Source organism: Mauremys reevesii, linkage group 11 (genome assembly GCF_016161935.1).
Source record: "Mauremys reevesii isolate NIE-2019 linkage group 11, ASM1616193v1, whole genome shotgun sequence".
NCBI classification, from domain to species: Eukaryota; Metazoa; Chordata; order Testudines; family Geoemydidae; genus Mauremys; species Mauremys reevesii.
This window is the reverse complement of record NC_052633.1, coordinates 1,468,281-1,491,565: the sequence shown is the minus strand read 5'-3', so window position 1 is coordinate 1,491,565 and position 23,285 is coordinate 1,468,281. Positions and strand designations below refer to the sequence as shown.

The 23,285-nt window shown below is 42.6% G+C and overlaps 1 protein-coding gene across 4 annotated transcripts in view; it reads left to right on the top strand.

Annotated features, from left to right (window-relative positions):
• Positions 1-23,285, top strand: part of ADARB1 (adenosine deaminase RNA specific B1) — a 245,080-nt gene that overhangs the window by 75,534 nt on the left and 146,261 nt on the right. For all 4 annotated transcript variants that reach the window (XM_039494227.1, XM_039494229.1, XM_039494224.1 and 1 more), the window contains exon 2: positions 6,549-6,585. The gene's annotated coding sequence lies outside the window, so the exon portion shown is untranslated. The remainder of the gene's footprint in view (positions 1-6,548; positions 6,586-23,285) is intronic.

Sequence of the window (23,285 nt, the reverse complement as noted above, 5' to 3'; positions counted from 1 at the left end):
AATGGTAGTAGATGTTGACATTCAGAAAGTTAAAGTTTTATAACTGTTAGAACACAAATTATCAACATCAGATGTCAAAATATACAAGGTAAATATCCTTTAATCAAACTCCAAATTATCAAACATCATTTTTCTTATCTTGCCTATATGTAAATTTCAGTTATAATTGATGGAAATATTTTTTCATAGATTTGTGTGTATATATGGGGAAATAAATATTAGTAAATAATCTATGGATAAAAATCTAAACCTTCCAGGCCAAGCTATATTTTAGGATATCTATCATAACCATTTGAGATGTAAACCTTCTATACTTTATTAACTTCTCTGTGTAGCACATAGTTAACTTACAAATCAATTTTGTTTTCTACATCTTTAAGTTACGATGGTAATGTGAAATTTGATTGCAGTGTCAACAAGGTTGTGATGACACAGTTAAATAGATTGCAGTCCAAAAATTTTCAGCTCACTTACAAACTTGTAATTTTATTACATCAGTTTCCCCGCAACAAAACAGAAATGAAAGATAGAAGGAAATAAGTATGCTCTGTTAGTTACATGAGACTGAAGCTTACATCAGAATGAAGATTTTACTCGTCTCTTGGACAGGGAGGAATCAGACCTTGTTCATAGAATGGGAGATGACATCAGTTCGACAGGTGAGGTTTCCCTCCCTCTCCCAGCAGCAGGGTCAACCAAAGTAGTGTTTAGATAGTGGCAGAGATGCATCCAAGATTGCTAGGGCACATTGTCAAAGCCCAATGGACACCATGGTCTGAGGGTCAGGTGACTTGACACCCTTTAGCTTTGCAACTTCAATGGAAAATAAGAAAAGGGCCAGATGCAAAAGTAAGTCAACAAAAGCCCCTCCACCTCCTAGCCTCCGCCTAACACTTTTCATCATGAAAGTTTCTTGTGACTTTTCTTTTCAATAGCTCTAACGCTTCCATTGTTTGCAGCAAGCCTTTGAAATTTGCCCAGGGGTGTGGGGTGGTGGCTAGGGATATGGCTTTTGCTAATTGCAGGTAAATCCATTCAGTTCTAGAGCTCAGTGCATGCACCATTCCCCAGTACCTCACCGCAGCATTCCACTAGCCCCATCTTGACAAGCAAAGGGTTGTTTTCCCCCCCCCACCCCCAATCATGTTAGTTCAGTGAATTGGGTTAACATAGTATCATAGAAATGTAGGGCTGGAAGGGACCTTGAAGTAAACCTCGACCATCTCTGTTTTTGAAACTTTATTATTGTTTTTATTTAAAATATAAACATATAATGAAAAAAAGGTAAATATATGCACAACATGGAAATACCATATGAATAACAAAATTCAGTCTTCATTATTTGTAAAACATCCAATCTGTTTTTAAAAATTCCAGAGATGGGGATTCCGCAGCCTTCCTTGGAAGCATCTTACAGAGCTTAACTACCGATAGAGTTAGAAAGCTTTTCCTATTATCTAACCTAAATCTTCCTTGCTGGAGATTAAGCCTATTATTTCTTGTCCTACCTTCACTGGACATGCTGGACAATCGATCACTGTCCTCTTTATAACAGCTCCTCACATATTTGAAGACTGCTATCCGGTTCCCTCTCAGTCTTCTTTTCTCAAGACTAAACATCCCCAGATTTTTTTGGGTTTTCCTTACAGGTCAGATTTTCTAAACTTTTTATCATTTTTGTTGCTCTTCTCTGGGCTCTCTCCAGTTTGTCCACATCTTTCCTAAGGTGTAGTGCCCAGCATTGGACACAGCACTCCAGGGGAGGCCTCACCAATAGTGAGTAGACAATTACTTCCTGTGTCTTACATACAACACCTGTTAATGCACCCCAAAATATTAGCCTTTTTTGCTTCTGCATTACATTGTTGACTTATCCGCCTCTACCTCGATATAACGCTGTCCTCGGGAGCCAAAAAATCTTACTGCGTTATAGGTGAAACTGCGTTATATTGAACTTGATTTGATCTGTGGGAGCGCGCAGCCCTGCCCCCCCGGAGCGCTGCTTTACCACGTTATATCCGAATTTGTGTTATATCGGGTGGCGTTATAATGGGGTAGAGATGTATTCAATTTGAGATCCATTATAACCTCCAGATCCATTTCAGCAGTTCAACCGTGAAGGTAGCTAACCCCGAGTTTGTAGCTGTGCATTTGATTTTTCCCTCCTAAGTGTAATAATTTGCATGTTGATTTTAGACCAAATCTCTTATTTGTCAAGGACATTTTGAATTCTAATCCTGTCCTCCTAAGTGCTTGCAACCCCTCCTAGTTTGATGCCATTTGCAAACTTTATAAGCATACTCTCCGTTCCATTGTCCAAGTCATTAGTGAAGAATACTGGACCCTGGACTGACTCCTCTGGGTCCTCACTAGATATATCCTCTCAGTTTGACAGTGAACCACAGATAACTACTCTTAGAGTATCATCTTTCAACCAGTTGTGCACCCATCTTATACTAATTTTATCGAGACCACATTTCCCTGGTTTGCTTATGAGAATATCATGTGGAACTGTGTCAAAAGCCTTATTAAAATTAATATATCACATCAACTGGTTCTCCCATCTACTAGGCCAGTAACCCTGTAAAAGAAGGAAATGAGGCTGGCATGGCATGATTTGTTCTTGGGAATCCATGCTGGCAATTCCTTATAACCCTATTATCCTCCAGGTGCTTACAAATTGACTAAGTTGTTCCAATAACTTTCCAGATACTGAAGTTAGGCTGACTGGTTGTCACTGTGCTTTCGTGGGTCACAACTGAGAATACCAAATTCAGAACAAGCTGCTGGGAAAAAGGGCAGACACATCCCAAAACTCGTGGTTCATCTTCCATGAGATGTACCAAACCAGCAAGAAAAGTAAACTTTTGTCTCACCACACTGGCTAACAAGAAGTCAGAAATGCAGCCTCCTTAGGTATTCCAGTCCTGGATTCAACACGCAGACACTAGACTTAATGATGAATGGTTACTGAAAACCAATTTAATCAAACAAAAGTTTCTTCTGATCCCAAAGGGCCAGCCATATACCCAGGTCACTATACAACTCAGAGCTTACCCAATAATCACACTGTTGCCAATCCTTTAGTATCTTAAAATCTAAAGGTTTATTTATAAAAAGAAAGAAAGAAAGAGAAAGGTGAGAGTTAAAATTGGTTAAAGGAATCAAACACATACAATAATTGCAAAGTTCTTGGATCAGGCTTATAGCAGCGATGGAATAAACTGCGGTCTTGTTAAGTCTCTGGCTGATTCCAAATCATTGGAAGGTCCTTAGTCCCTTGGTTAGAATGCTCCCATTAGTACAAGTTCATCATAGTCCAGAGGTTTGAGCAGGAAAGAGGCAAAATGGAGATGCTTCAAGGGCCGTTTGTAGTTTCTGCCAATTGAAGGGAATCCCATTGTTCTCACTGTGGAAAGTTACAGGTAACAAGATGGTGTTTGGTGTCACAGGGGCAAGTCACAAGTCCATGCATGCTTTGCTTAGTCATAGTAGAAGCCATCACCCATACTTTAGTTAGAATGTTCACAGGAAAATCCATTAAGCTTAGGTAGGCGTCTTCCATGGTCCATTCTGAGTCGAGTGTTCTTTGATGGGCCATTCAACTCAACTAGTTCCTTCACAGTGTGCTGGCTAAATACCTTGTTGGTGTAACCACATGAGCAAACATTTGCTAGACAGGTACATAGTTAATATTTATAACCTGAGATACAAAAATGATACATGCATACAAATAGGATAATCATATTCAGCAACTCATAACCTTTCCATAGACACCTTACTTGACATACTTTGTACAAGATTTGTCGCAATTATATAACAGCGGTAGCAACGATCTACATGGTCATATTTTAATCAGATAATGTAACACTGGTCTATTATTCCCTGGGTTCTCTTTGTTCCCCCTTTTAAAGATAAGTACTGTGTTAGCCCTTCTCCAGGAGTTCTCAAAGATAATTACTAATGGTTCTGAGATTGCTTCAGACTTGAATACATCTCACTTATCTAATATTCTTTAATCTGTTCTTTCCCTATTTTGGCTGGTGTTCCTTTCCTTGTTAATATTAATTGTGTTAAGTATCTGGTCACCATTAACATTTTCAGTGAAGACTGAAGCAAAATAGGTATTTAAACCCCTCAGCTTTCTTAATGTCATCAGTTATTAGCTCTCCTTTCCTGCTAAGTAGAGGATCTATACTTTAATTCATCTTTCTCTTGCTTGTAATGTATTTAAAGAACCTCTTCTTAATACCTTTTATGTCCTTTGAATGATTGTGAGGCAAAAACAGATTATAAAGAAAATATTAATATGTCAGATGAGCATCCGTGTTTGTATTTGGGAGTAGCTGACCAACTTTTTTGTGGGACAACAGAGAATTTTTTGCTGATCAAGCTTTTTTGGCAAGGGATTGAGTTGCCAGAGTGTGGCACAAATATTTTTGAAAAATTTGAATTAAATACTTTTAATATTTTTTAAAGTTTAAAATGTATATAAAATTAAAAACATAAAGGATATTATGAAACAGTTCCAGGCATGAAATCCCTATTGCCTGATTCTGATCCTATATATTTCTGTAAGCATCTATGGTGGGAAGTAGCTTATATACTTTATAAATGTCAAATTGTTTTAAATTTAGACTAGATTCTTAGCAACTGTATATCAGGTTAGCTCCACTGAAATCAAGGGAAGCTACATTAAATAACAGCTGAAAATATGGAATAAATTTCTAAATATTAAAAAAATGACATTTTCTTAAGAAAGGACACCAGAAATATGTGGCAACCCAGTATTGGAAACTATAATTTTATATAACAATCGGAACTGTCAGAAGAAAAAATGTTTGTTTAAAAGCAAGGTTCCATTGAGATGTTTGAATTCAAGATAAAGTATTTTCTGTGAACTAAAGACAAAAGAGTCAAATATGTGTGTGCAAAATCAACTGAGCTTTGTGTCTATGGGGCTATTTGGGGTGGGGAGGGGATTGATGAAGGGGCACAGGAAATGGTGCTTACAACATGCTGATAAATCTAATCCAGTGTTCACTGAAGTAAATGGAAATCTCACTGACTTCAGTGAACGTTAGACTTGGCCTTGTCTCCATGTCATTTACTTCCTTGCATCATCATCTGGGAAATATCCTTAAGATATTCTGTCACTTCAACTGTGCTTGTATCTTCCAATGATTCTGAACATCATGAAGTGTTTTAAAAAAAATCTGATGTGAGTTAACCAGACTGTGGGTTTGTCTACCTGGGGACACTCAGGAAAATTAACCCAGATTAATTTTTAAAGTGGATTAGTTAAACCACATTAAACCCCAGTGTGAATGCTCTTATTTGGAATTTAAATGCCCTTAATTTGGTTTAGTTTAATTGACTGAATTAAAGCTAAACCAATTTAAGGCCACTTGAATTCTGAATAAGAGTATCCACACAGGATTTTTATGTGGTTTAACTAATCCATTTTAAATTCACACCTTTCATTAATTCAGATTAATTTTCCTGAGTGTCCTCATAGAGACAAGCCCCGAGTTAATGTAATATTTTAAAAAATGGCTCTTGCCTTTAATTTATTTTAAGTGATCTTATGTAGTGCAGCATCTCCCTCTTATGGACAAAACTAGCATTAGAAATATTATTCTAGTTTATGAATAAGAAAAGAAATTAAACTTGCTTAGTAGAAAAACATTTATCCGAATACCGAAGAGGTGATGTTCAAATTGTACTTCTGCAGCAATACATAATTTCTGAATTCTTGATTGCACAGCTGTTTAACCACAAACATTACTGTGGAAATAGTTTCTGTGGTTTATAGAATCACAGAAGATTAGGGTTGGAAGAGACCTGCTCAAAGCAGGACCAACTCCAGCCTGGTGATCCCCACAGCCATTTTGGAATTTGTCAACATAAACAGAAAAAATATTTTTAGGCACAGATGCAAGTATTAAGATCCAACTAGATTTTTATTCTATATAGGTGACAGTCCTGCGGGCTTCATTTTTCTAGGTTATTTTGGTGGTTAAAGTTAAATATAGCTTGCAGTTGTGTGCCATGGTGGGCCAGATTCTCTTCTGCACTCTTATGTTAGATGCAGGAGAGCATGAGTGGATCTGTTAGATGGCCAGTTATAGCTCCCTCATTCTCTGCCCAGCCCTGGCTGCAGGTTACAGTAACCTCAGGGGCTGCTCTAAACTGTGCCAGCTGATAGGCGTTCCCAAGAGGTTCTCCACCAGCTGGGGATTTCCAGAGCGAATTGTGCCTCTACTGGTGCTGTTCCTAGTCCCCTCCCTGCGCCTGAGGGCTGCGCAGTAGTTGGCTCTGGTAGCTGTGTCTGCTGTGCGGACTCCTTAGCTGGCAGCTTGTGGCCAGTCTCCCTCCCTTTGTGCAGCCAATAATTGTATGTTGCCACATCAGACTGTACTTAGTGATTATGGGCCAAATCACCACCAAAGCAGCATTGTCCCTTTATGGACAAAAAGTTGCCATTTACTAAATGGAATGTGTTTATTATTGGAAGAATCTAAGTGTGGTTGTTTTTTGTTTTGTAGGTTGCAGGACCAGCACGGGCTTCTAAGAGTTGAAGAGGTAAGCAGTCAGTGAGCCAAAATTATTACTGAGAGGTTGTGTGGTTTCTAATTGATATACATTCAAGTTTTTTATGGAAGAAAATTTGTGTGTACACAGAATGAATTCTTCTGTTTTAAAAAAAAGTATTAAAAATCAAACATTTAAAACACTTGTTTATAAATTCATTGAAGATTTAAAAGGTACAACTTTTTAATTTATAAAACCAAAAACAAATGTTTCAGTACAATAAAATCCTGAATCAGGACTGAAAATAAGAAACATGATCCTGAAATACCTGATATCTCTATCAAGTGAAACTGCATTTTAAAAATGTACTAGTTCACTTAGTCCTGATCCTGCAGATCAGTGTTTATCTCATAAATAACTCTTATTCACACATTGACTATAATGAAATTACTTGTGAGAGCAAGGACTTCTCCTGTAAGAGAGGTTTGAAAGATTTGGGCCCTAGTTTGGTACAGTATATTGTAGCAATTAGCATCAGAATAGTCAGTGCAAATGATTTTGGAAGATTTAGTGGTAAACTTGTGACATAATCAATGTTTTTTGTTTTGTTTATGAACTAGAGGCCACATCCTGCAACCTTTTCATCATAGAAATAAGGCCTGTTAGCCTACTGTAGCGGGTACCAATTGTACCCACTGTAGTAATGTTTTAAGTCAGTTTGCATTCTAGTGACTTGTTTGAATACTTTTTTGTTGGTTAAAAAACATTCACCTTTCAGGCTGAAATTTTCCAAGCAAGGTCTGTGGCTGAAGGTGAATATTTTCATTAGTGTTTGAGAAAAATCCCATTAGCAGTTCTTCTGGTATGGGAAAATAGACAAAATACTCTTTCAATTACACCCCCCCATTCTGTCCTTTTTGCTGTTCTTTTAATAGTAAGCCTCTAACCTTCAAAACCACTTAAATATATATTAATAAGGTTCTACTCAATTTGCGATATTGTGGAAATTACAAATCTCGCAATATTAAGCTTTGACTGCAATTTTGACTGCGGGAGTCCCGGCTATCAGCTCTGGGCAGCTAACAGCGGGAGTCCCCACTGTCAGCTTTTCCAAATTACTGCAAATAATAAGGGTCATTATTATTTTTCCGCAGTTCTCCATGTCTTGCCTGCAACTCAGCTGCAATTATTTGACAATCGTCCTGCGATTCAAGTAGGGCCTTAGATATTAATTCAACTGAAATACTTAAACTACCCTTATTTACACAGCAATACTTGGCTGTAGCTAGTTTATATTTTTTTCCCAAAGTAATACAATAAAATGCCAACAATACTCACCCAAAGATCCAGAATATTCTGGTTTCCTGGCTGAAATGGTATGTCATCCTTGGCTACAGCAGCACACTTTCAAAATGTTGTTTTCTTGGTTCCAAGCCCTACATCTCTATTTTTTCCATCTGGCAGTATATTGGGGGTCAAGAATTGGCAGAGGTCTTTCATGTAATTAAAGGCTGTGTGGTAATATGCAAAGACTTGTATGCAATCTTAACTTTAGCTTTCCTGACTTCTGTGTGCTTAATTTTAATGCTTTAACATAATTTTTTAAATGGAATCCTGTGAGTGGTGTTAATTATATGCAATGTGATTGTGTTAATTGTCCTTTTTAATTATATATATATATATATATATATATATATATATATATATATATATATATATATATATATATATATATATATATATATATATATATATATATATATAACCGTCCCTTTAAGAGACAATTTAGCTAAAAGCAGTCTTTTCAGATTCAGGTTTTTTTGAACATATTACTATAGAAATAAGTTAAAGACATTTTGGGGAAAAAAATAAAATTTTAGAGCTTTTTTCACTCATTGGAGCATTAAAACTGAAATACAGTTGTGTACCTAGACTGTAACATTAGAGGGTGCTGTTGGATTGCACTTCTGTATTTCAGGATTTTAACAAAACATGCTCTGTAGTCTATCATTTACAGTACTAAATCAGTGGTTTTACTGTACAGTTCAGGTATTCTAGATTAGTGACATGAGAATTTGTTTTACAGTGCAAATCTTATTTGGTCTATTACAATGTTTAGCAATTGTACTAACTTACTGTAGTAAGACTGCATAGATCTGGAGTCAAGTGAGCTGGCTGACTAGAATAGCAGGAAGGTTGGTGCTGGTGTAGTGTAATGAAACATATGAAACCATTTTCCTTTATTCTGTTGTGAAAAAGTGATGGAACACTTGGTTAAATAACTCAGTCTTGGATTACCGGTATATTGGTCCCTTTGATGTTGGTTATTATCATATTTAACCCATTATCGTAGTTGGTTTAACTTTGGTGGGAATGAGTAGAAGCAAGATAGTAGTGGCTGAACATGCAAGTGAGAGTGAAACTTATTGATTTGTGGAGATATACACCTCTACCTCGATATAACGCTGTCCTTGGGAGCCAAAAAATCTTACCGCGTTATAGGTGAAACCGTGTTATATTGAACTTGCTTTGATGCACTGGAGTGCGCAGGGTCCCCGTCCCCCCCCGGAGCACTGCTTTACCGCGTTATATCCAAATTTGTGTTATATCGGATGGCGGTATATCGAGGTAGTGGTGTATTACATATGCGCTCAATCAAACGTGAAGTGATATCCTTTTGCTACATAAGTTTCCAATTCTATCTTGATATTGCATCTAATTCTCTTTTCTGATTTAGTGGTTCTGTACCTTACTTGAGAAAATAAGTGTTTATCAGTCTTGAGAATTATCAGGATATAAAATTTGAACCCAACCTTTCTCAAAATTAAATCATTCCAGGTGACTGTAGGAAGCATCCAGTAATTTCATACCTCTAATCTTCCCATTGATTTCAATATTTATCTTTCCATCATTCTAGCTACTCTCACCTTCATTGTGAAAATTGAAGTTATTGAGGATTGCGTTCTATCTAGTATTCTAGCTTCCTGCATTCATTTTCTTGTTTCATCTTCAGCCGTAGATGTGTTTTCCCACTCAGTGAACACTGAACCTTCTCTGATCTTTTCATAATCAAATACCCTTTTTATGACCATCAAATCTTCTTTAACGGCCCACTTACCACTGAAGTGGGTTCCCTTTCCGTCTCATTTTTCTTCAATTCCTTGTCCTACTCATCATCTTCTCTTCTGTTACCTAGTGCGTCCACTGCACATTCATCACCATGGACGATAGAGGTCTAATGGGAAGTTAGAACATCAGAAAGGGGAACAATATTAAAGGGGTAACTTTTTAAAATCCGCTTTTCATTTATTTTATTTAAACTTATGTAAAACATAAACAAGTACCTCTTAAGGGCTCAATTCAACAACCTGCTCAGAACAAGAAAGAAAAGAGGTACTCCCTCAGTGAGCAAACACCAGCCTTCAACACACTCTTCCTTTGCGAGAACACTGAGAAAAGAGATGGGTTTTGCAGTGTATCACAGCCGTTTTCCACCCCAGGAACAATCTGTTGTTCCCTACCCAAGGATTGTTTTCTGTTCCACCTCTTCAAGGGTCAAGAGTCAGGGTCCCCTGTGGCAATACTCCAGTTTCCACAGTAGGGGGAGGCAGTGGATTTGCCTCCATAGCCACTGACTCTCGCCTCTGTGTGTTTGCACTTAAGCCAGTTTGGCACACTCAACCTGTAGGGGAGTGGGCAGATTTTCTCCTTGCTTCCCCTCCCAACATGGGTCCATTTGTATTCTCACACACACCTGGGCAGTATCCTAAGGTCACCTCCTTGTCACTGGAAGAGGGAAGACATCTCCGACCTACTTTTCCCAGCTAATTCATTTGTATTCTTACATCCTTCAGCTGCTGTGAGTGAATAGAATTGCCTGAGATTGCTCCAGTAGCAGGACTGGACCCTGGCTCAGACTTACAACATCATTCCCCAATAAAATATTAAATGGAATATCCTCTAATGTTTCCCCCACCATCATTCTAAAGCCTTCCTGGCTCTTTCCAGAGATCAGGGCGAAAGGCAAGGCAAATAGCTTTACCCTTGGAACTTTTATCTATATCTGGCTGCCTTCCAGAACCTGATTTGATTTCATCACATGGGGCTTGACTAGGGTCTGAGCAGTGCCTGTGTATCTCCATTCCCAGAATGTCTCCCCATTAACTTTCACATGTTGTTCCCATTGGGGATCTGGTGTTTCTGTTCCCATTAGAGTGTCTGAGGAATGAACTCAGCCCCATGTATGTTTTATGTCTCAGATGAGCTGACTAAGTCACACAGTTAACTCCATAAATTTGAGGTGTAGCCTGGATTGCTGATATGTTAGTCCATTGTGGTGCACTGTCAGCTGCTTAATATGTGGTTCCTGAGCAGTTAGCTCACTTATTCTTTGTTCCTTGATGGTTAAAACGCCTCAGATCTTTGGGATTTCTCCGAGGGGGTTAGCTTGGAGAAGTAGCTGCTTCCATTTTGGAATTAACCATTTTCCATTGCTGGGATGCACCTGCACGTTCCCGCTCCTGGGTCCCATACTTGAGCACTTTTCTATTGGGCTTCCTCCCAGAACCAGACCTACTGTCCCCATACTTGTCTGCCAGGCACCTTGTGGCCCAGTGGCCTTTTGGCTTCTTATCCACTGCCTACATTTTAAAGTCATGGAAACACAGACCATAAAACTCTCACAACACAACCATTTCATACAACCCAAGTCATAAGGTAGTGACTCGCTACTTTTGTCCCATATGTGGCGGTAGTCCCCAAGTCCATATAAAATCATAGAATTGTAGGACTGGAAGGGGTCTCAAGAGGTCATCTAGTCCAGTCCCCTGCACTCATGGCAGGACTAAGTATTATCTAGACCATCCCTGACAGGTGTTTGTCTAAGCTGCTCTTAAAACCTCCAATGATGCAGATTCCACAACCTCCCTGGGCAATTTATTTGTGTTATTTGTTTACATTCATCCTTTTTAATTTGAGCTGGTTTCCACTTTCTATAGAACTCTCTTTTGAGTTTCAGATCATTGAAGATTTCCTGTTTAAGCCAGGGGGGTCTCTTGCCATATAACTTTTCTACACATTGGGATAGTTTGCTCTTGTGCTCTTAATAATGTCTCTTTGAAAAACTGCCCACTCTCTTGAACTGTTTCCCCCCTTAGACTTGTTTCCCATGGGATCTTACCTACCAACTCCCTGAGTTTGCTAAAGTTTGTCTTTTTGAAATCCATTGTCTTTATTGTGCTGTTTTCTCTCCTACCATTCCTTAGAATCATTAACTTTGCCATTTCATGATCACTTTCACCCAAGCTGCCTTCCACTTTCAAATTCTCAACCAGTTCTTCCCTATTTTTCAAAATCAAATCTAGATATAAAGCATCCTCTTATTCTTCTGAACCTCTCCCCCCCCGAAAAAGCCCCTCTTTCTTTAAGCCTCTGGAGTCAGTTAAATATTTTATATTGGCGCATATTAAATTGATTGAAAGCTGGTTAACTGATAAGTCTGATAGTATAATTGTAAATGGGGAAACATCACTGAGCGGAATGTTTCTAATGAGGTCCTACAGCAGAGGTAGGCAACCTATGGCACGTGTGCCGAAGGCAGCATGTGAACTGATTTTCAGTGGCACTCACACTGCCTGGGTCCTGGCCACCAGTCCAGGGGGCTCTGCATTTTAATTTAATTTTAAATGAAGCTTCTTAAACATTTTAAAAACCTTATTTACCTTATATACAACAATAGTTTAGTTATATATTATACACTTATAGGAAGCGACCTTCTAAAAATGGTAAAATGTATGACTGGCACGTGAAACCTTAAATTAGAGTGAATAAATGAAGACTTGGCACAGCACTTCTGAAAGGTTGCCGACTCCTATCCTACAGGGACTGGTTCTTGGCCCTATGCCATTCAATATTTTTGTCAATGTATGGCGGAAAACATGAAATTGTTTTTGATAGTTTGCAGATGACACAGATTGGGGAGTGGTCAGCAATGAAGCGAACAAGTCACTTATAGAGTGGGTGCAATATGCATTTCAGTTTGGCCAAATGTAAGATAATATACAACAAAACAAAACGTAGACCATACTTATAGGACGGGGGATTATATCCTGGAAAGCAGTGACTATGAAAAAGCATGGGAGTCATGGTGGATAATCAGCTGAACATTAGCTCACAGAATGATGATGTGGCTAAAAGGGTTTGTGGGATTTGTCTGGCTGTACTGGAAGGAGGACAGGCTGGATATGGTTTAATTAAGCTCCACCTTTATTATTAGATGTCTGGGACTACTCGGCAGATAAAAGTGTACAGGACAGGTAACTCCATCATTTCAAAATTGACCTGGAGGCTTCCGTCAGCTCCCCCGCCCTCAGCCAACCTGCTGCTAAGACCTTGCCATCTCCCCACTCCCTTGAATGAGAGTTGAGGTTGCGTATAAAGGTGCCAGTCATAGGCACCCTAAACACCCTGTGTTCTACTCCTTTAACAAATACCTCATTTAAATCCTTTAACAAACCATTTGTCTGATCACTGTAGTCCCTCCTTATGGAGTACCTGCACAGGACATCCACCCCACATTTACACAATGAGTTGTGATATCATAGCCTAACTCCTGTTCCCTACTCACCCTAACAAAGCCCCCAGCCATCAACCTGCTGCGGGGAATGTGAAAACCGCCCCAAGTCCCCCTTGGCCAATCTGGTGGTGAGGGAAAAATTCCTTCCCAGCTTCCCTGAGAAAGGAGCAGCTTGTAGAATGCTCACAGTGGGGCCTGACCAAATCTGTATTTTGCCATTTCCAAGGGTGGGAGGGTGGGTGCTGCTCTGCCTGGTTTGGGGAAAAGGCCTTGTCCTTTATCATCTCCCTTCCCTTCCAGTTCCTGGGGAATGAGACAGCATCACCATGCTGATCGTCTCTGCTTCTGCAGCAGTGTCCGTATCTCTCTATTCCACTCCCAATCCTAAAGCAGTATATCCCTTCCCCTAGCAAGCCAGACAAAGGCATGTCTGCTTAAGGTGTGGTGCAGTCACTTTGGATGTATATATGGGGTGGAGGGGGAGATAGACATTGATATCTCACTGCATTTGAGAAGGCTTGTGACTTGAATCAGGTTTTCGCTGCAGATCAGCTCCATTTTCAAGGAATATTGAGTAGTAATAAGGAGGATTTATTATCTCTGTTTTGTACTGGTCTATAATAATAATAATAGGAGATATACCAATCTCCTAGAACTGGAAGGGACCTTGAAAGGTCATTGAGTCCAGCCCCCTGCCTACACTAGCAGAACCAATTTTTTTTTGCCCCAGAACCCTAAATGGCCCCCTCAAGGATTGAATTCACAACCCTGGGTTTAGCAGGCCAATGCTCAAACCACTGAGCTATCCCTCCCCCTGACCACTACTGGAATACTGTGTTCAGTTCTGGTGTTCTCAGTTCCAAAAGTATGTTCAAATATTGGCAAAGGTCCAGAGAATAGCCACAAGAAAGATCAAAGAAAAGAAAAAAATATCCTATAGTGAGAGATTCTAGGAGCTCAATTTACTTATCAAAGAGAAGATTAAGGTGTGACTTGATCATAGTCTAGATGTATCTACGTGAGTGCCAGAAATGTGATTGTCTTCAGTCTAGCACAATGGTTTTCAACTTTTCTTCATTTGTGGACCCCTAAAACATTTCGAATGGAGGTGCGAACCCCTTTGAAAATCTTAGGCATTGTCTGCGGATCCCAGGGTTCCATGGCCCACAGGTTGAAAACCACTGTTCTATGGTAACAACAACCTTCCGCGGGCCCCTTAGACATAGTCTGCAGGCCCTCAAGGGTCCGTGGACCACAGGTTGAAAGCCACTGGTCTAGTGGACAAAGGTATAACAAGATCCACTGATGGGAAGTAGAAACAGGGCAAATTCAGACTGGAAATAACGTGCACATTTTTAACAGTGAGGGGAATTAACCACTGGAATGAATTACCAAGGGTTGTGGTGGAATCTCCATCACTTGCAGTTTCAAAATCAATATTGGATTTTTTTTCAAACAGGAATTAATTCAGGGATGTCCTACAGTCTGTGTCATGCAGGAAGTTGGACTAGATGACTGAAGTGGCCCATTTTGCCCTTAAAATCTATGAATAAAATCTATATTAGAATCATAGAAGATTAGGGTTGGAAGAAACCTCAGGAGGTCATCTAGTCGAATCCCCTGCTCAAAGCAGGATCAACACCAACTAAATCATCCCAGCCAGGGCTTTGTCAAGCCAGGCCTTAAAAACCTCTAAGGAAGGAGATTCCAGCACCTCCCTAGGGAACCCATTCCAGTGCTTCACCACCCTCCTAGTGAAATAGTGTTTCCTAATATCCAACCTAGACCTCCCCCACTGCAACTTGAGACCATTGCTTCTTGTTCTGTCATCTGCCACCATTGAGAACAGCATATTGCTCATAATCCCCACAGTCTGTACCTTCCATTTGGTTATAGCCCCCTGTGGTTTTTCCTACCAGTAATGGGATTAGAAGAGGGAGCCAATCTGCAAAGAAAATCTGATTCAGATGAAAAGCCTTCTCAAACCTCTTATCAAAGGTGATGCGATGGGCTTTAATACCTTCCTTCCTTAAAGTGGGGCATCAATTTAGCACCTGTGCTCCCTGTGGAGTTGGCATTCTGTGTTCCATCCCCAATTATTGGGCCACCCAATCTCTGGCTTCTGTTGCTCCAAGTTCAGTTCATGCTGGCACTCCTCATGCTTTCATTGATTCTCCTGCTCCTGGTCTGCTAATCTCTGTCTCTCAGGTGCAACTTTTCTTTCTCAAATGCAGCTTTTCCTGCTCCAGCTTCGGCTTCTGCCACTACAGATTTTGCTAATTTTGGGGAACTAGGCCTGGATGTGGAGGTCAGTCTTTCCTCTGGTTGCTGTTTACACTCATATCATCCTTCCTGCCTTCCTCTGGGAACTCATCATCTTCTCAGCCTTCTTGTCATTGTGGCCTCTATCTCCTTGGACACCTGCATGGCCTGCAAGAAAACTGGAAACCTCATCTAGGTCCTGGTCTGGGGCTTGTACCCCATTCTGCCTCTGGTCATCTACACGCAGCAAACACACCCTTTCTGTCTTTTCATGATCAGCTGTTGGCAGATTCTTCTGCAAGCACAAACTAATCTTTTTAGGGGCCTTGTAATTCACATTGCTATCTGTCCTATGAACAGACTAAAAGATCCACTTTCTGTTTTCAGTTTAAGAGCAGTGGTTTACTTCCTTGCAAAAGCCTCCTTTTAAAAAGTTTTACCCATCATCACACTTATTCCACAACACTGCCATCAATAAGTTACAGTCTGGCCCAGTACCACCTTCTGGATGGACACCACTCTGCTGTGATTGGATCCAATGGCTGACTCAAATGTGCTTTTAATCCCCCTGGGTCTTGGTAGTGATTAATCACTGATCCTCCTTCTGGGGCTCTCTGGTACAGTCCCGGTTTCTTGGACAGTGGGACTCCAGAGTCCAGCCACCTAGACCTTGGAACCAGTGTCACAGTCCTCCTGAGCCCCCAGTTGTTTGTTCACCCCCAAAGTCCATCTGATATCCTAGTTACACCCTTCAGGGACAAGATGGCAGTAAAGCAAGGAACAAAGGCTTAGCAAAGGAATTTCTTAACCACAAACACTTGACTCTTAAAGCACAAGAGCGTTACAGATCTATGGAAAAGTCCTGACAATCTGATCTCACCCTGTCTGAGAATCCTGGTTCTGGTCAATGTCTTTAGGCAAGGCAGAGTCACTCCTGGCTTCTCTTCTCTCCAGCCTGGTCTGCTTACACATGCTGATGAAATGGCTCCTGGAAGCTTCCTTTCAAAATAGTCTATCTAATTTCTGTTTATGCGCTAGGGTTGAGGTGTGCTCCAGCTCCATGTGCGCCTCCATCGGCTTCTGTGTAGAGTCCATTGTCCCAAGGAAGTGCAATGGTCATTGAGCCATTCAAAGGCAATGGCAGTGCTAGGAGAACACCCAGTGTTCCAGTAAAAAAGAGTCATTCATTGTTGATGGTCCTTGATAGCTATCTCGTTGTACTCTTCAAGGTGTTCCATCCCCTACCCTAAGCACACAACATCCAGAATAGACCCTGTCAAGATTTGAGTGGCTTTCAACACCACCTGGATGTCTTAACCTAAGATGGAGGTTACAATGCAAGGTGAAGGGTATAATTGAAAATGGCATTCACCAAACAGTTTGTGACAGACATAACCCACAATCTGTAACAGAGTGTTTCCCCAAGGACAGTGGATTTGGACTGTTTTGGACAAAGGGGAATCTGGAATGAGTTCCAGTGTTCAGGTCCCAAAGAGAATGGCCTGCCAGCAGCTCTCTCCTAAACTGTAGGAGATTGAACACCTATACTAAAGCTCACTGCAACAGTGTTGCAGCAGCGGAGAGAGGCAGACTGTGTTAGGCAGATTCCAAGCCATTTAGGGTTTTATTAGTAAAAGGACCTAAACTCTGCCTGAAAAACAATAGTCAGCAAGGTGAGTTCTGGGTGGTTTTTCTCACCTAAGAAGAAAGTAATTCAGAAACTGCCAGAATGCAGATAGAGACGAGTCAATTGTCAAGGGACTCAAGTCAGTCCCTTATTAAGATAACTGTCCTGGCAAATTTTCATGTGTTGCCAGCTATGTACCGGGGTGGGTGGGGGAGCAATGAAATCTGGGTGATGAACTAGGGAAAAAGTGAGGGTGGTCTAGTGGATTGGACACTGGACTGGGATTTGGGGGACCTGGATTCTACTTCTAGCTGTGTGCTAGACGTGCTGTGTGAACTTACACAAGTTACTTTACCACCCTGTGGTTCTTTTCTCCTCCCAGCCTTTGTCTTGTCTCATTTGGGACCTTGAGGTGCTACTGTAATACAAATAGATAAGGGGAAGTAATGAGAGAGGATGGGAAGAGATCTGGGAAAACTGATAGAGAAGGGGAGACAGGTCTAATAGGCAGGATTATTTGACATGCATGTAAGAGGATTGTGTAATCAGGACTTTATCAATATCAGTGTTTGACCCCATCCTGATTATCTGTGTGTATTGTCATTCTCTGCTTTTCTGCATACTAACCCCCATGCCTTGTTTATGCTGTGTGTGTAATTGCCAATCCAGGGAAGAGAGAAGTAAACTGGATGATATAGGACTATATAAACCTCAGTAATGCTATAAGACGAAGAGCTGGCTGAGTGTTTAAATCCTTCTGTCCTGAGGCATTTGTCATTCTTTTTAGGTGACATGCTTAGCTAGTGGTCTCTAAGAAACCTGAGGACCTCTCACGAGCCAGGCAATACTCCGACTGTGAAGCATAGCTCTCATTCCAACCTGCTCCCCAACTATTCCCCCACATTCTTGAGTTGTGCCTAAAATCAATGAATGGCACTACTGTGGGGTCAGGGTTCTCCACTTATCTATGTTTCAAGTCTGCACTTCAAATACTGTGTTAAGATTAAGTAAAACAAATTCATATTTTTCAAACAATACCTGCTGAAATATTATGGAAGTGTAGCTCTAGCACCTCCTATTCTATTTGATATCACGGAAGTTTTACACATTCTGCTTTGACACCAGAGGCAACCTAGCAAATTTCAGCCCCAAAAGAATTTATTTGAATGTTTGAGAAAGTGTGAATTAAAAGGCTTATAATGGTAACTGAGATAAAAACTTAATTTACCTTATGTAATGGCATAAGCAAAAATAAAACTTGTCTAACTGGAAACTGGAGATAAGAAAATGTTATACAAGTACTTTCATTGGAATTTAGAAACTTAATGTATACTGTTAAGCAAAACAAATAGAGTTTAATTTATGTTATGTACTTAATGTTTAAACTGAAGTTAAGTTAATCTTAGTATAAAGTGACATCTGAAGCAGTAAATCTTGTGTATCTTATTACAGATCTCTTGATCTTGTGAACTGTACATAGGGCTTGTTCTTATTCGTCTTCGAGTGCTTGCTCATGCTGATTCCAATTAGGTGTGTGCGCACCACGTGCACAGTCGTTGGAAGGTTTTACCCCTAGTGCCCTTGTCAGGTCTGCTGTGGAGCCCCTTAGAGTGATGCTTTCATGGCAGTGAATATAGGGCCCCGCTGACCTGCCGCCTCTTCAGTTCCTTCTCACTGCCAGTGACGGTCATTGGAACTGTGGTCGCTTGCCTTAGCAAGTGCTTTCTCTAGTGATTGTAGTTGAGCTTTCTGTAAATAGTTTAGTTAGTGTAAGTTAATAAGTTAGTTAGCTAGGAGTGGGGGGCGTTCCCCACCCCAATTTGTCTCCCCTTTTGGAGTTTGGAGCATGCCTTGATTCCAAGGGTTTAAACTCTGCGGAACCTGCCACAAGCCCATGCTAAAGGCGATCGCCATGGCTCTTGCCTCAGGTGTCTGGGGGAGGTTCTTCCAACAGATTGGTGCAAGATCTGTAAAGAGTTCCACCCACAGATCAAAAAAAATGGGACTTCAGGCTGAAGCAGATCCTGATGGAAGCGGCCCTCCATCCCGAGATGGCTCCGGGCTGGCAGGAGCTGGCATTGAGCACTTCTGTGCAGAGCGCTTCGGCCTCCATTCGAGAAACGGTGCTGAGGAAGGACTCTGGCCATAGAGATCCTCAGCACCGACACTCCCCGGTGCTGAAGCATGTGTAGGCAGCATGGCACTGCTCGCATTATCTGGTGCTGCATAAGTGGCACAAGAAGGCAGACAGAGGGTGTTTGCCCACATCCAGAGCGGCCGGGTCGGACAGCGTCACCAGGGTGCGGCCTATGCATGGGCACTCAGTGCCGATCTTGCAGGAGCCGGCTCCATTAACTTTGGACCCGCAAGGGGCTCTGTCGAGTCCAGTGCCATTGGACTCCCCTGCTAGAGTGTGCCAGGTGGAGACGCTGGAGCTGCCTTCCACCCCGGATACATTTGAAGCGGCCAGGGACTTGATTGCCATGATGGCTCCACAGTCCCGTCAGCAGCACCATCCAGAGGAAAGCCTGCAGTTATGAGATGCCGCTCGCCGTCCCCGCGGCATCGTTCCCTGACACCGCCCTAGCAGCACCGTTCTCCGTGACAGTGTTCTCCGGCACTGTCTCACTCGGCACCACCATGGTCTTCATGCTCTATGTCCCAGTCATCGGACTCAGAGATGGAGTCCTACTATTTGCAGTGCAGCCGGCACTGATCAGACTGGCACAGACACAGGCAGGATGTGAGGATGGTGCTGTCGCAGGCACAGTGGCAGGGGCCCGTGCAATGGCCATTCTAGATCCCCATGAGCCTACCATCAGGTCCAGGGCACACACTCCAGGATTTCCCAGTTTGAGGTATCGGAAGGACATGTGCCCCTGCCAGCCAGCGACCATCCCACCCCTCGGGGCTCTGAAACAGCTTTAGTGAATGGCACGGAACCATGTCCAGGTCCTGAGTCCATGACCAGTTCCGAGGCCACGGTCAGCGCCAAGAAGCACTGCACCAAGCAGGATGAGTCCAGGGAGCGGAGGGCCAAGAGGGTCTGGTACTGCCTTTAGCTTCGTTGTTGTCCTCATTGGACAAAGCGGTAGTGGGGTCTTCATCCTCTGGGCTATCCCCGATCGATAGTAGAGCGCATCGGGCACAGGCGCCGACTTTCCAAAGTGCCGGGGGGTGTTAAACCCCCGGCTCTGTCATGGGGGCTCTGCTCTCCCACCTCCTCTCCCCCCCCCCGCCCGCCCTCTTCTTCCTCCCCCTCCCCCCCCCCATCCCCCCAAGCAAAAGGGGTCTCTCTCTCATCCATCATCCTCAAGGTCTCAAATCTCAGTGAGAAAGAAGAAGTTTTGGCTTTCTCTCTCTATTCTGCTGCTTCTCTCTGCCTGGAGATGGATGGAGACTGATACCTGCCCTCAACCTCAAGAACGCATACTTCCACATCTCTATAATTCAAGCCCACAGATGTTTCCTCAGGTTTGTGGTCAACCATTACAATTTTAATTTGTTTGTTTTGTGTTTGTCAGCAGCCCAGCTCAAGTGTTTACAAAATGCATGGTCATGGCAGGCCTTCCGAGCAATGAAGCAGGGTGCAGGTATTTATTCGCACTGGCTGGCGAGGAGCAAGGGGAGCCAGAGAGTGGAGCTCCATGTCAACTTGGTAAGATCTACCTTTTTGAGGCTTCTTCTTCTCTTCTCAACGAAGCAAACCAACCCCTAGGCAGCTTGCTGTAATTTACTTAAGTCCTGTGTGACAAGCACCAGGGTCCATTGTGGTGCAGAGCAGACCTGAGTAGCATGAGAAGTGGATATCAAATCAAATAATTAGCAAGAAATGTTCACTGCAGTTCTGCTTCCAAGAAATTAACACTTCTGTTCGTTCAGCCTGCGGGATTGAGTTAGAGTCGTTGTCAGTCTTAGTCCTGAGAGGTTTTTAAGGTCAGGCTTGACAAAGCCCTGGCTGGGATGAGTTAGTTGGGTTTGGTCCTGCTTTGAGCAGGGGGTTGGACTAAATGACCTCCTGAGGTCCCTTCCAACCCTGAGATTCTATGATTCTATCCCCTACGCAGAGGATAGAGTTTATTGGAGCAGTGTTAAACTTGGGTCAGAATGACAGACAGACATACAAAGCTTCAAGCAGTGCCCCACCACCACAGCGAGGAATTGCCTGAAGCGCCTTGGTCACATGGCAGCATGTACATATGTGGTACAGTGCGCGAGGTTGAGACTCAGACCTCTCCAGACCTGGCTGGCATCAGCCTGTCGGCCAGGGCGCAACAGTTTGGACAAAGTGATCACCATCCTGGTGTCAGTTCTTGAATCTTTCCACTTGTGGCTCAACCCACAGAAGGTATGCGTGGGAGTTCCCTTTGCCAAGGCCCAGCCCACCCTGTCCCCGGTGACAGATGCCGTCAGCATTGGTGTGGGGTGCTCACCTGGGAGACCTTCAGACCCAAGGTTTCTGGTCACAAGACGAGCTTTCATTCCACATCAGTGTCAAGGAGCTGAGAGCGGTCTGCCTGACATGCCAGACCTTCTAGGCCCACTTGCAAGGGAAATGCGCAGAGGTGATGACAGACAACACAACTGTGATGTTTTATATAAACAAGCAGGGTAGAGCTCATTCCTGTCCCCTATGTCAGGAAGCCCTCAAGCTGTGGGACTTCTGCAGAGCCCACTCAATTCACCTGGAAGCACCCTACCTCCCAGGTTCTCAGAATGAGTTGGCGGACTATCTCAGCAGATTCTTTCACAATCATGAGTGGTCTATTCGCCCGGATGTGGTGAACAACATTTTCCAAACTTGGGGAGTTCCCCGAATCGACACATTCGCCACAAAGAGCAACAGAAAATGCCTCCAGTTCTGTTCCTTCCGGAATCATAGTCTGGGCTCCCTTGTGGACGCGTTCCTCCTCCCTTCACGCCATTTCCATTCATACACAAGGTTCTACTCAAGGTCTGCAGGGAAAGGGCTGTGGTCATTCTGATAGCACCAGCCTGGCCCTGCCAGCACTGGTATGCCATGCTTTTGGAGCTATTGGTGGACACTCCAATCTCGTTGCCCCTGCTTCCACACCTGCTCACCCAAGAGCACCGCTGCCTCCATCATCCCAGCCTCGAGTCTCTTCACCTCACTGCTTGCAAGTTTCATGGTTAATTCCAACGGAGCTAATGTGCCCTGAGGCCATTAGGGAGGTTCTACTTGGCAGTAGGAAACCCTCCACCAGGGCCACCCACCTAGCCAAGTGGAAAAGATTCTTAACCTGGTGTTCTCAAGTTCACACACTCCTGATGCAGGCACCTATACCTTTCATCTTAGATTACCTACTACATTTGAAATAGCAGGGCCTCTTGGTATCATCTCTCAAGGTCCACCTGGCAGCCATTTTGGCATTCCATCTGGGAGTGGCCGGCTGTTCAGTCTTCGCCAACCTGATGGTCAGTCATTTTCTGAAGGGTCTTGACAGACTATACCCGCAGGTTAGACAACCGATCCCGATTTGGGACTATAATCTGTTCCTGTCCAGACTAATGCCCCGTCTCCCCCTTCAAGCCCCTAGTGACTTGTTCATTGCTCTACCTATCATGAAAAGTGGCATTCCTGGTCGCCATAACAGCAGAAAGGAGAGTGTCTGAGCTTAGGGCCCTAACCCCCAACCCTCCTTATACCATTTTTTATAAGGACAAGGTGCAATTTAGGCCTCATCCAGCCTTCCTTCCAAAGGTTGTCTACCAATTCCATGCAAATTTTTCTACCGGCCTTTTACCATAAGCCTCACGTGGATAGTCGAGAACAAAGACTACACTCCTTGGACGTTTGATAAACACCGGTTTTTTACATTGACCGCACGAAGACCTTCCATAAGTCGAACCAGTTGTTTGTGGTGGTTGCAGATAGAATGAAAGGCCTCCTGGTGTTGTCACAGAGAATTTCATCATGGATCACGTCCTGTATCCGAGCATGCTACGATCTGGCAAAAGTTCGGGCCACTGCACTAACAGCGTATTTCACAAGAACGCAGGCCTCCTTGGCAGCGTTCCTGGTTCAGGTACTGATTCAGAAGATCTGCAGGGCAGTGACATGGTCCTCGGAACACTCTTTCACCTCTCACTATGCTATTACCCAGCATGCCAGGGACAATGTGGTATTCGGCAGAGTGGTGCTCCAATCTGTAATTCCATAAACTCCGACCCCACCTCCTACTTAGGGCTTGGGAATCACCTAATTGGAATTGACATGAGCAAGCACTTGAAGAAGAAAAAATGGTTACTCACCTTCTCGTAACTGTT